The sequence below is a fragment of the Lytechinus variegatus genome, chromosome 6 (assembly GCF_018143015.1).
Source record: "Lytechinus variegatus isolate NC3 chromosome 6, Lvar_3.0, whole genome shotgun sequence".
Taxonomy (NCBI): domain Eukaryota; kingdom Metazoa; phylum Echinodermata; class Echinoidea; order Temnopleuroida; family Toxopneustidae; genus Lytechinus; species Lytechinus variegatus.
The window spans coordinates 7102035-7117227 of NC_054745.1; the positions used below are offsets into that span (position 1 = coordinate 7102035).

Sequence of the window (15193 nt, forward strand, 5' to 3'; positions counted from 1 at the left end):
AGTTGGTAACGTAACCAGTATGAAATATCACCGTGGACAACTTTTCATTCATTTTTGTGCATGTAGAACATATTTCTAATCAATTCAAATATAATCATTAAAATCAAAGTAATAAATGAACCTACATAAGATGCAGCCATGTCCCCGAGTTGTTACTAAGTTGAATTGAAATTGTCTTGAAAATAAAATAAACATATTTCCTATTTTTAAAGTTATAAAAGCCTGGGTATAAATACTCACATCCTAATCTATCCCAATAACCGCACGTCAACATAACTAATTCGCCCATCTATTGCTTTTGATAAAAGATAAATAATATGAATTATAGGCGAAAATATATCAAATCTTTAAAAATCATGTCTTGGCCATTTAACTTTTTTCTCAATCTAAAATTAAATTCTATTACTAAGATATTACTGATATTACCCCCAACCCTGTACCCATAACACAATCGTTATCCTTAACCGGTAATAACTCTGATAGTGAACTCGTAACCTCCAAATAATCATTAATCTAGAATTCCTACCCAAACCAAAAGTAGATATCATTTTGGTTGAATTTCTATTTTTCTTCTACTTTTTCTTCTACTCTTCTTCGTTCTTCTTTTTCATAGCTTACTCACTTTCCTTTCAATTTATTTCATTTTATCTGTTTAAAAAAATATGTAAAATCGCTTTCCCTTTTTTGTCATATGAAATGCCCCCGGTCGTTTTATGATTTTGTTTGTCATTATTTCTCCGTTTAATCACATAATAGTTCAGCGCAATACTTTCTGTTTTCGTAAACTTGAATGCTTATGTCTCATAAATTTGCCTTTACATTTCATTATTTTCTACCATTTAAATATTTTCAAAAGGAATGTTGACCACCGAACTGTGGTATGGTAAACCCCTTTCTATCTTCTTCTTTTAATTTCTCTAATGAACAGTTTCAATGCACCTTATATGGTTTCTCATAACGCATCTCATCATATTTTAATCATAATCATTTGGAATACATAATAGTTTAGGTAAATGGCATGTCGAAATCATGCCACATTTCCTCGTAAATGAGAAATAAATTAAAATGGGTTTCAGACTGTTTCAGTCTGTCTCCTCTTCAAATGTTATCTTCCCTTTCCCTTCTTTTTCTTCTTTTTCTTCTTCTTCTACTACTACTACTACTACAGCTACTACTACTATTATTACTACTTCTTCTCCTTCTCCTCCTTTTCCTTGCTAACTCGCAATTGTCTATACATTTCCCTTATTGTTGACCCTTCCTTTTCAAATATTCATAGTTTGTTATTTTTTACGTTTTGAAAACCCACAATACGTAGAGGTTCGGAAATCTTGAAAATAATTTGAAAAATAATTATATAGGCCTATAGTTTTCGCCAGTTGTCCCCTCTTCTCGTAAATAGATGTTTAAAAATATATTGTTAATATTTTTTTTTTTATAAATCACGTTTGTTTTTAAAAAGAAAAACAGTTACAATGAAGGTCAGGTTATCTGTTCTAAACAAACATGATGCATGTCAGCATAAAATGAATACAGTACGGTATTTAAATAAACATATCATCATCTATCACTAATGTCAAAATCAGACAGTTTTTAAAGCTATTTCTCAATCAACACAATCTAAACTGCTTTTTTGAACGTAGAGGGAGTATGTCAGTAGTCTAGATTTAGACGTGGAAACCCTCCATTCACCAGGCAGCGTTGTATTGAATCCATGATTGAATCCGTGGATTTGGAAAGAGTAAGTGTACGGGTTTCCGAGTAAAATAACTTATAACGTCAATATCTAGACTAATAACGAGGACGCCTCTTGGCCGCAGTCGGTTATTAAAAAAGCGCATAGGGGATTTGAAAAGGGCTGAATTAAATTTGGACGATTTTTATTCCTATAAAATGTAACGTTAAACTTCAGGTTTTTAAATTTCATAAGGTTCAACGCCAGAAGTAATTATTCATACATTTAGATGGATTTGTAGTGAGACATAAAAAAAAGCTTTGACGTCGCCGGGATGAAATTTGGGGCGGAGTTATGCGGTAATGAAAGTCAACGAGTAGCGTGTGACATTTTGTGGACCTCATCATACACTTGCTAAACGGAAGCAACAAGACATTGATGTTTTTTGTCCGTTTTGTTACCTCTGGTTGTATGGAACTGGCATTGTTTTTCGCATTATCTAAAAAAAAATCCAGGAGTTTACTTTTGGTGGCAATATTTTTGTTTGTTGCGAAATGTGTCCTACAGGGGAGGGGCAAATCCCTGTATACTGTTATATTTTCCATTTGATTTATTAAATACCCCCTCCCCGGCTTTCCATCTTTCTATCAAACTTATACACTTACAGATAGTGGTTATAGGCACTGGCGTTCGGGTGGGGCGGGTTCGATTCCCGGCAAAGATATTTTTGCGGCCTTACCAATAGTGTCATGGGGAACCTCAGTTGATTTAAGCTACGTCTACCATTGTTCTCGTCACTAATTTCTTTCACAATATATGCACGTATATTTGTCAGTGTGTGTATGTTGTATAAGATTTCATTATTATCGCTATTATTAATGTTTATCATTATAATTAGTAGCAGTAGTAGCATTTTCAGATATTTATTATGAATTGTTAAGTGTAGAAATACATGACCACATCATTTTTTTTGGGGGGGGTGGGGTGTTGGGGCTATTAGCCTTAGGCTATTGAATCTTCCGAGAAAATAAAAAAAAAGAATATTGGCTTACGATAACGTATGTTTAAGTATCGATATATAATTATATATATATATATATATATATATATATATATATATATATATATATATATATATATATATATATATATGTATATATATTGTGTAAAGAAATGGATGAAGAGAACAATGGTAGGTGTAGCTTAAATCAAGGCTCCCCAGAGCTATCTACCCTTTGGAAAAATTGGTGATGCCGAAAAAATGTCTCCACCGGGAATCGAACCTGGGCCCCCAGCTTTGAACGCCGGTGCCTTAACCACTAGACCACATAGACGGGTTAGTGATAAGGGCGAGCCTGATCCAATTGACCGTCAGATAGACAGATTTTCGACACCATACCAATTATCATTTCCTTTGTCGGGTGAAATGATAATTGATATGGCGTCGAAAATCTGTCTATCTGACGGTAAATTGGATCAGGCTCGCCCTTATCACTAACCCGTCTATGTGGTCTAGTGGTTAAGGCACCGGCGTTCAAAGCTGGGGGCCCAGGTTCGATTCCCGGCGGAGACATTTTTTCGGCATCACCAATTTTTCCAAAGGGTAGATAGCTCTGGGGAGCCTTGATTTAAGCTACGCCTACCATTGTTCTCTTCATCCATTTCTTTACACAATATTTAAAATAAAAGAGTTGCCGATGCTGTTGTACATGTATAGCTTCACACACATTTATATATATATATATATATATATATATATATATATATATATATATATATATATATACATATATTTAAATCCTTGATGATATTGTGTCTCTCGAGGTTACCCCAGACGCGTTAGATCCGGAGGGGAGGGGGCGCTCCCCAGGAGAAATATCCTATACATTTTTTGATAAATCATTTGGAAGCACTGTAAACGATAAAACCATTAAACTTGGCATAAAGTACTTTTAAACATACCAAATAGTCCATTATTCGGCGCCCTTCGCGGGACGCGCCTCTGAAAATACTAATGAAAGGATTAGTCATCATAGAATGAAATGACCTTGCGGTGTAGGTTGCACAAATTTAGTCTAGGCGTATAGGGATACATTGAACCCCCAAATAGCGTGCGCTTTAAGTTACAATTCGCTGATCAATGACTTAAGACCAGTGACCTTATGGTATCATGAGGAGCTAATACAAGAGTAATGTATGTCAATACCTTATAACATTAAAACCATTTTATTAGAATTACCATTAATGTACATGGTTAAGGAAATCACTGATCCTTCTACTACTACTACTACTACTACTACTACTACTTCTTCTATACTTTTTCTTTTACTAAGACTACTCATGACAATCATTAAAACAGTAACAATGAAATAAATGGTAGTAATAATGAGAACACTAAATGTAATGGTAGTAGTTATAATGATCTTATGGTGAAATAAGAAGAAGCGGAAGGAGAATAAGAAGAATGATGAGAAGAAGAAAAAAGGAGGAGAATGTTTGAAGAAAAGACGATGAAGAAGATGATGGTCGTGATACTAATCATCAAATTAATGATAATAAGAATTATAAAGTTGTAAGAATTTATTTCATAATCACAACAACATTACATTCAAGAGATTGCGTTGTATTAGGCATGATTAATAAAAATATGGAATAGTACGCAAATATTGTCTTTACAAAGTCTACAAGCATTACCATCATTTTCCATATGGTTTAATTGGGTTAAGCATGTGTAGCACACAATCCAATTTCTTAATCATGTAATGGAAGGTATGACTTCCACTGATATACTTAATCGTTTTTTTTTGGGGGGGGCAAACAAACCCCTCAAATATAAAATGATTAAAAGACAATACGCCTCTGATATAGAAACCTGTCCAGGAGAGAAAAACACCAGAGTGACATTTGGACATAAGGACATGTATGAAAATTAACCCTTGAATTTTTTTTTTGCTGTTCTCAGAAGACGTTTGCCCCTCCTGACCGTTTTCCAGGTATATTCCACTGCTACAGTGTGTAATAATTTTTCCACATTTTATTGTATGAACATCTGACTCTAAAGAAAAATGATGTTATAACAATATCGTGTAAGTACATTTGTATACATATACCCAATGTTGATAACTGGTACAAATGAAAATTGTCTAACGATTTATATCATTAAAACACCGGACCAAAAGAAAATTTGTATTCATATTTCATCTTGTTATTCGAAATTCAAAAGAAATCTCATAGAAATGCTCAACAATATTTAAACAAACTAATACTGTAAGAAATTTAGACGTTGAAAATCTCATGACAGTGCAGCAAGATACGGCGTATCGGGCAAAATTTATATTAAAATCAGTTGTGAGCGAGCAAAAATTTTGATATTTCTATTACAAAAATCAAATTTTATGATTGATTTTGAAATAAAAGTCAGAAAAATAAAACCACAAGTCACCCTTCTTTCTTCCCCTTTCCTTTCCTTCCCTTTCTCTTTCATTTTCTTGGTCGTGAAAATTTTGGTGGTTTGGGGGCAAGCGCCCAAGCCCCCATCTGTGCGCCACTGTCTCATGTTAATTAATATATATAATTTGAGTTTCAGACACGCAAGTTTAACTCTTAAACAAATTGACTTACCTGTACATGTATTGCTCTATATACGACAACTATGCATTGATTATAATAGTTGTGACGAACTCAGGTTTACCTCGGTCACAGTGGCTCTACGGCGGCCGTAAAACGGCGATTCGAAAGCAGCAGTTTTATTTTTTTTGTACCAGCTACATAATGATAGGTGGTTTGATTAAAAATGAATAAAACAACTGTTTTCGACTCACCGTACGGCCGCCGTAGAGCAAATCTGACCGAAGTATAGGTGGCTTATCACAAGATTGCCAAGACTGACAATACATCTCGCATTAAAAAAAAAATCGTTTTCAAAACCGGGGGGGGGGCACTTCCATTGACGAGCGGATACTATGCGCGACCATGGGGTCTCGAAAAGCACCCTAAACACGTAATTTCCATATTCTGAAAATGCACCCCTTAACAAGTATTGGCGTGTGACACCCTACCCTTAACAAGTATTGGAAACAAAACGATACTCTTGGCAAATATTCCCTAAAATGAACCCCTAAACAAGTACAGGATTGTTTGATTGTTACGATTCCTTCGGTCGTCGGCTTTATCTCATTTGGTTTAGTACGACCCCGCCTTCTACACCTCGCGCAAATCGGACTCTAAACACGAAGTGTTGGGGCAAAAAGGACATCCTTTATAAAACATTTTAATTTTGTTTTATCAACCCCGCATAATTGACCCTAAACACGTAATTTCCCTAGCGAAATAAATACCCTTTTTTCATTATTTTTGTGTTTTTGATACCCTTATCACGTTACGTACGTAACGTGCCCTATCGTGAAAAAGACATCCTTTTTACGTTTTTTTTTTTGGTTGCGCATGGTATCCACTCGTCAATGTAAGTGCCCCCCGGGATTCAAAAGTCATAATTTTTTCCCAAAAGAGTTGTAGGCTTAGGCCTAAATTATGCTTTTGGAATAAATGATTTAAAGGTTAAGTCCATCCTAGAAAAACGTTGCTTTGAATGAATAAATAAAAAATAAACCAAGCATAACGCTGAAAACTTCATCAAAACCAGGTGTAAAATAGGAAAGTTACGACATTTTACAGTTTTCTTTGTTTATAAAAACCCACATGCACAACTCAGTGATATTGCTCAATATTCCTCTCACTTTTTTTAGATGTGTGAATTATGAAAATCCAATATTTCAATTTCACAGATTTGACATTAAGGACCAACTTGACTGAACCACAAAATAATAAAATAATGCTAATTCCACCTGTCCCTGTAGGTATAAAACCATGTTTCACGTGATAAGGAGGGGGAAATTGAAATATTACATATTTCCTATAATAAAATACAAAATAAATAGTGGGTGGTTGATGTCATCAGTCCCCTCATTTACTTACCGACCAGAATGTGAATATAACTGTTTTGTGAAATTAAGTGTTACTTTGATATATCATAACTTTTATATCTTACATCCTATTTTGATGATGTTTTGTAGTTTTATGCTTAAATAAATCCAGTGAATATTAAATTTAGTTTTAAACCTTGTAGATTTAAACATAAATCTAAAAGGTTTGAATCTAATTTTTTTGAGATATGAAAGTTTATCCTAAAAATTCAAAATAAATCCAACATTCGGCTGGTCACAATTCACATCCGATCTGGATTTATTTTAAGTCCTTGATTGATTTGTGGAGTGTTTATTAATAACTTGACCCATTTTTTCAGGGTTAATACTTCACATTATCTAATTATTTTTGACGTGAATACAATCTTTGTATTGAAATCATATATATCGTAGTATCGTAACTCTATGGAAATCCATCAGTGTAAAAAACAAATTCTACAGGAAATTTGCAAAATGTCCTTTGTAAACAGAGAACACACCAAATTGTCACGAAATCAATGAATTCATGTATATACATGTACATTCATATCCAGAAAATCTTTTGAACAAACATGTATTTTTTGACTTTGCGGGCTTTCCATAGTTGCGATTGATCGGATCAATTGCAACTCTTTGTAAGATGGGCCCCAGATCTGTACATGTCGGAAAATATGTAATCTACTCGCGTGCTGGATCTAAATTGATCAAAACCGTTATTTCATGTGCCATTCCAATAGCAAGTGGTGTTTTCCGATAAATTTCCCCCCCCCCCAAAATCGAGATAAAGAATTACAATGAAACAATTTAATTGTATATTACTTATACATAAGTCTACGCGTAATTTCAGATCATGTAAACCTTTAGGTACAGGCTTGCTAGGTGACTATTTTAAGAAACTTAAGAAATAAATTCAGCATAAATTGTGCTTTGTGTTTTCACTAACATTGCTGTTGCCTAATTGAAACGGACCCTCAAAAAATGATGAAAATTAATCATATGGTATTACATATACAGGTAAATCTAGAAAACAAGCGTACAAAATGTTTCATATCTGAACGTGCTTTGTTTAACTTTGAGATTTTTTTATCTCTTCTGACAAAAAAATAATAAAATCAAAAGAGTATCGTATAGTTCATAATCCCCTCTCAAAAAGGAGAAAAGTAATGTTTAACTGACATGATGTACTCGACCCCCATGTCTGATCATGGACCTATTACATGGTCTGATCCACTAGCGTACCTATGGGGGGGGGCAGGAGGGCAGACTGCCCCCCTTACAAAGTTGAAGACTTTTGTTTTGTTTTTTGCTTGTCCATTTTTTTTTCTGGTGCAAAATTTCATTTATATCCTGTTCAGGACCTATTTTTTGCTCGTCAATTTTTTGGGGGTACCAAACCCTTTCTTTGTGGTTGAAGACCATTTTTTTCTTGTCAATTTTTTGGGCAACGATTTTGCCCCCCCCCCCCCACTGTGGAAGATCCTAGGTACGCTACTGGTATGATCGGTACCCCCAACTTAATTGGTAATCCTTGGACAGATGCATTTGTTCCAGTGTTCGACACTCCACCTCAGTATTCGTCCAATCAGTCAAATAAGAACTGTTGTTCACATCCTTTCCATAGAGTATCTTTTGTTGTTTCTGGTATGGTTGAAATGTCGATGACAGCTCAATCTTTTAAGACCTTCAGATCTAGGGGTGTAAAGATAAAATAATAAGAAGTAAAATTATAGACCGACTACAAGGATTAGATAATAAATCGGATGAGTAATTAAGCTAGTTTCTTTGTATACTTACAATTTCGGAGTTCGTTTTGCATGGATTATTTTCTTCATCCAAAGTAATGGTTGTCCAAATTATACATTTTTACCTAACTTTGCAAATTATTATGACCCAATTTCAGTATTATTAATAATGTCGACAATTTTTTAATGTAAAAAATATTCAAAGAAGAATAGAAAAGCGGTTACATAATCTAATGGGCAAATGCGATACCGTTATATGTAGGTAGGGCGAATGAATTTACTTACATCGGATAGATAAAGCAAACCTAACCAAGCCAGAAGACAATAGTGGAATAACGAATCATTTCATGAGGAATGGGCACTTGACACGCATGCATAATGTGTTTGTGTGTACTTTAATAAATGTTATTTTAAAAGTAATGATAATTTTTGTTGTATCAGATCGACGCGTCTAAGCGCATTATATCATTACCCCGGTCGTCGGGTCCTGATGGCTTACCCGAACACAATGTATACAGTTGATCCATTCCCTGAGGAGCATTCCAACAGTTTTCAGACACAATTGTTTAGGAAATACATAGACTTTCACATCTGTGAGGTACCAATTTAGCACCCGCGTGGGATGTAGAATGGAAAAGTATACGCCTCGCTAAAGAACGCTACATGCATGCAGCACTGCATTAGAATATTTTCAGGCTGGGGTAGCAGTGTTCCTTTATTCTTATATTTTTTACATAAAGAATGATACAAATGGTATCTTAAAGTTCAAATACAGGCTGGAAGAGGTTAATGGTCGCTGGTCGTTATCTCCTGAAATATTTAGCTTATTGGTCTACATATCGATTTCTTGTCACTATAATAGGTGGAGTCAGAGATTGCCCTCTCCTGCACGCCGCTGTGTTTTTTATTGATAATTCGAGGGGTAATGCTCCCACGGGCCCACCTCCATCAAAATTGCCTGAGTTTAATTACTGATATGACACTTCGAATTTGTGCAAGTTTACTAAAAACAGTTGTATGCATGTCCCTATGAATATGCAATGATGGAAATAATGATGCTATATCGCCACCTTAGAAAAATATGAAATTACCTTTACTTAGATTTCGTCCTCCGGGTCTACGTGCAATAAAAAAATGATTGTTTACTGATTTAGTGCGAAAGATAATTATTGCTACAACCTGTTTTGTAACAAGTGACACGCGTTTTACAAATTATGAATGAAACTATACGAAATAGATTATGATTTCATGTAATGAAATAATGCAAGAAAAGATGGAGACAACAAAATGTATTTCTATGACGACTTCCATATTGTGAATTCCATAATGAAATAACTTTATTATTTTTTCATTAGATTTCAATGAAATTTTTACTTGAGTTTTGCTCGTTGATTATTATTATTATCATTGTTATCATTATTATTCATTTTGCTCTCCCCTAATTTTCTCTTCCATAATGGCAGGATAGATCCGCATCCTGGCCAGATTTACGCCAATAGCATCAAGAGTGGAAGCTAAAATGAGAACTGGGTCTTGGCACCATTTTTTTAGTTGTTGAAAGGGGGAAGGAGTACATAAATTTTCAATGTAGACGGGCGGGAATGTGCTTGCTTATACACCAACCTCCCTTTAAGTCTGCATTAATGGATTAAAAAATCAAACTTGTTTTTCATATTCAAAATATAAAGTTAGGAAAAACTATTCAAGCACATTGAGTGAATTTTGATTGATGTAGAAAAATATAAATTTTAATGTCTTACCGACTTCCATTGTTCCTGGGATGGCCTCTCTTTGCAACTGCATTCGACGTAATAAGTCTGACATTCTTTATTCAGCTCGGCTTGGTAATCGTGACTTCACATGTCTTTCATGTCTTTACTGTGATAAAGTTGAATTTCGCTGTTCAAATAAAAAAATATGTTATCAGATATATATATATATATATATATATATATGTGTATACATATATATATATATATATATATATATATATATATATATATATATATATATATATATATATATATATATTTATGTAATATATATATACATACATATATGCATAATATATATATAATACAGTGCGTCCAGAAAAAACGAAACCGAGATTTAGCGATCATTTATCATTACTTAATCATAAATAAAGTAGACAAATGACCTACCATATTAAAGCTTAGAATCTCCTCTTTCATCTGATATTACTTAGCTTATTTCTTATTCACGCATGAGTGAGCAAAAACAATTTGAAGAAAGGATACCAAAAACTCATTTGGCGGGGGGTATTTGGGTTTCAAAAAGAAAACCACATTGTTGAAAAGTTCAATATCTCTTCTTTAATTTGATACCTAAATTACAGAAAATGGTCAAGAAATAACAAAGTTCTGGTCATTTGAAATAAGGCTTGAATTTCAATAATTTCATAAAATGAAGAGGTTCTCCAGGCTGGCTTTCAAACTCACTCGACACTCTGTTTTGTTGACGATCAGCCATGCATTAAATCTTTTGTTCACCATGCGAAAGCTTCTGTGGGAAACCGGTGAAAACACGTTTATCTCATGAAATTATGGAAATACAAGCCTTATTTCAAATGACCAGAACTTTTTTATTTCTTGACCATTTTCTGTAATTGAGGTACCTAATTCAGGAGCAGATATTTAACTTTTCAGAAATGTGGTTTTCCTTTTCAAACCCAGATACCCCTCGCCAAATAAGTTTTTGGTATTCTTTCTTCAAATTGTTTTTGCTCACTCATGCGTGAATAAGAAATAAGCTAAGTAATATCAGATGAAAGAGGAGATTCTAAGCTTTAAATTGGTAGGTCATTTATCTATTCTATTTACGATTAAGTTATGATAAATGATCGCTAAATCTCGGTTTCGTTTCATGAAAAGACTTGTCGGACGTTTTATCCGACAGTTACCATAGTAACAATACCTCTCAGCCAATCAACATCAGAGAAAGATGTGAGATCTGACAACTTGTCGGATGAAAATATTGAGGAAACACTCACCAGATGTTTTACACCGATATGTGTTATTACAACACCTTTGGTTGTTACATTTACACTCTTCGGTGTTATGGTCAATCTCTAGGGCGTAGTTTTAACACCTCAGGATGTGGTCCTCTATTAACACCAACTGGTGTCAATTTTAACACCACAGTTATTACAGTGTATGTATATATATATATATATATATATATATATATATATATATATATATATATATATGTAAATAAAAAATATATGTATGTATGTATATATATACATATATATATATATATGTATATATATGTTTCTCCCTTACAAATATCTAAGCAATACCTTTTATCAAGCTAGGGCATTGCGGCTTAATCGTTAGTGTTCTAAACCCACTTACACCCGACAAAGGAAATTAATATAGATCAGTCAAATCGGGGTTAGTGGCTAGGGCATCAACTAACCCGCCTCTGTGGTCTAGTGGTTAAGGCACCGGCGTTCTAAGCTGGGGCCGGTCCGGGTTCTATTCCCGGCAGAGACATTTTTCGGTATAGCCATGTTTTTTTCCTAAGGGCGGGTAGCTCTCGGGAACCTTGATTAAAAGTTAAACTACGCCTACCATTGTTCTCTTCATTCATTTCTTTCACATATATAAATACAAGAGTTGCCAAAGCTGTTGTACATGTTTGTTTTTTTAGTTGTTGATAGGGGGGAGGAGTACATTAATTTTCAATGTAGACGGGCGGGAATGTGCTTGCTTATACACCAACCTCCCTTTAATTCTGCATTAGTGGATTAAAAAATTAAACTTGTTTTTCATATTTCAAAATGTAAAGTTAGGAAAAACTATGCAAGCACATTGAGTGAATTTTGATTGATGTAGAAAAATATGAATTTTAATGTCTTACCGACTCCCATTGTTCCTGGGATGGCCTCTCTTTGCAACTGCATTCGACGTAATAAGTCGACATTCTTTATTCAGCTCGGCTTGGTAATCGTGACTTCACATGTCTTTCATGTCTTTACTGTGATAAAGTTGAATTTCGCTGTTCAAATAAAAAATATGTTATCAGATAAATATATATACATACATATATACATATATATATATATATATATATATATATATATATATATGTGTGAAGCTATACATGTACAACAGCTTTGGCAACTCTTTTATTTAAATATTGTAAAGAAATGGATGAAGAGAACAATGGTAGACGTAGCTTAAATCAAGGTTCCCCAGAGCTATCTACCCTTTGGAAAAATTGGTTATGCCGAAAAAATGTCTCTGCCGGGAATCGAACCCGGGCCCCCAGCTTTGAACGCCGGTCCCTTGATTTAAGCTACGTCTACCATTGTTCTCTTCATCCATTTCTTTACAATATTTAAATAAAAGAGTTGCCAAAGCTGTTGTACATGTATAGCTTCACACATTTGTATACTTTCTCACATACGTGTACTGTATCGAAGCAATAGCTTTGATCCAGCTGAGGCATGACGGCTTGTCATTGTTCAAAACCCACCTTCACCCGACAAAGGTAATTGGTATAGTGTCGAAAATCTGTCTTTCTGACGGTCAATCGGATCTCGGTCGGCCTAGCCACTAGCCCGTCTCTGTGGTCTAGTGGTTAAGGCACCGGCGTTCAAAGCTGGGGGCCCGGGTTCGATTCCCGGCAGAGACATTTTTTCGGCATAACCAATTTTTCCAAAGGGTAGATAGCTCTGGGGAACCTTGATTTAAGCTACGTCTACCATTGTTCTCTTCATCCATTTCTTTACAATATTTAAATAAAAGAGTTGCCAAAGCTGTTGTACATGTATAGCTTCACACATTTGTATACTTTCTCACATACGTGTACTGTATCGAAGCAATAGCTTTGATCCAGCTGAGGCATGACGGCTTGTCATTGTTCAAAACCCACCTTCACCCGACAAAGGTAATTGGTATAGTGTCGAAAATCTGTCTTTCTGACGGTCAATCGGATCTCGGTCGGCCTAGCCACTAGCCCGTCTCTGTGGTCTAGTGGTTAAGGCACCGGCGTTCAAAGCTGGGGGCCCGGGTTCGATTCCCGGCAGAGACATTTTTTCGGCATAACCAATTTTTCCAAAGGGTAGATAGCTCTGGGGAACCTTGATTTAAGCTACGTCTACCATTGTTCTCTTCATCCATTTCTTTACAATATATATATATATATATATATATATATATATATATATATTCATATATTATATATTTATTTATATATACATGTATTTAAATACAAGAGTTGCCAAAGCTGTTGTACATGTTAGGGCAGCATCATACTACTCTTGGTAGTTTTCACCCAAAACACTTGTTATTGAAAGCTTTAACCAATTCTTGTGTGCACAGTGAGTTGCCCAATATTTTTAAGAGTGTATCATTAGGGGGGGGCGGGTCCATGCCAAATATTGGGAGGCAACTAGGGCAGCATGCAAGATTATTCGGGGGATTGGATATGTAGGCCTAATATATTTTTTAAAGAATCGAAATATCGGGAATACTAAGTAATCGAGATAATCACGAGGAAATTACCATATTGTATTTTCTTGAATAGTGCATTTTTTAATGTTTAGTTAAAAGGCATAGATTTGCACTTTTCTTAAGAATTAATAGCCCCTATTCGCCTACTAACGTTTAATGCAGCCATGGAGATGCCAACATAATTTTCGTAAATTAGGTCTAATCCCTCATACATACCCTTTTGAATACAGTATACAGAAAGACACGAAGGGGCGGATCCAGTATGGGGAATGTTATTTTCTTTTAATTTCCTGATCGGCTGCTACCAGAGCTAAACCGAGGTTGGGGACGGTGCAGTTGTAATGACTGAAGTTACAATCAATATGAGAATTTCTATAGGCCTACATTGAAAGCGCGAATTATTTCTACGTAGCTGCAAATGAACATTACCCTTTTAATAATTCATGAGCTGAATTCGTTTGATTTTATATGCCTAAAAAGGGTCACTTTGGAGAGTATAGGGAGCTAGAGCATACTTCTAAATAAGAATACGAGAGCTGAAATTGTTAGTATATTAGCTAACCTGAAAAGGGACACCACAGAATGTGAGCACGAAACCGGAGCAGATTTTATTTTTTAAAGACCTACCGGTCATGCCGGTATACCTAAAAAGAAAGGATATCTTAAAACACATTTTTTTTTTAATCGCTATTCGAGCTGGAAACTTTGGGCATATTGACTTGAAAATTTGTTATTCTAAGAACTTTATCTTAAAGGTCAAGTCCACCTCAGATAAATATTGATTTGAATCAATAGAGCAAAATCAGACGAGCATAATGCAGAATATTTCATTGAAATCGAATGTAAAATAAGAAAGTTATGACGTTTTGAAGTTTCCTTTATTTTTACCAAAATAAAAATAATCATGTGCACAATTTAGTCATGTGCCAATGAGGTAATCGATGATGTCACTCACTACTATTTCTTTTGTTTTTATATTGTTTGAATTATAAATACAAATTTCAATTTTTACAGATAAAATTTTGAAAAATAAGGATAATTGAACCATAAAATATCAAACAATGGTAAGTCCATATGTTCAGGGAGAATGGAAACTTTATTTCATAGAACATGGGGAAAAAATTAAACTATTTCATATTTCATACAATAAAATACAATACAATAAGTGAGTGAGTTATGTCACCAGTTCCCTCATCTGCATAATTATAAGCAGAATGTGCCTAAATGTTTTGTGAATTCAAGTGAATCTTGAATATCAAAACTTTATTATTTTACATCCGATTTTGATGCAATGTTCACCGTTATGCTTGTTGGATTTTTCTCTTTTTATTC

At 34.5% G+C, this 15193-nt stretch overlaps 1 long non-coding RNA gene across 1 annotated transcript; it reads right to left on the minus strand.

Moving 5' to 3' along the window:
* Window positions 1-8101: 8101 nt before the first annotated feature.
* On the minus strand, window positions 8102-12321 carry LOC121416480. The gene is made up of 3 exons (XR_005970181.1): window positions 12264-12321; window positions 10139-10277; window positions 8102-8325 (listed from the first exon to the last, which is right to left on the minus strand). It is a non-coding gene; the product is annotated as an uncharacterized LOC121416480 (long non-coding RNA).
* Between the last annotated feature and the right edge of the window lie 2872 nt (window positions 12322-15193).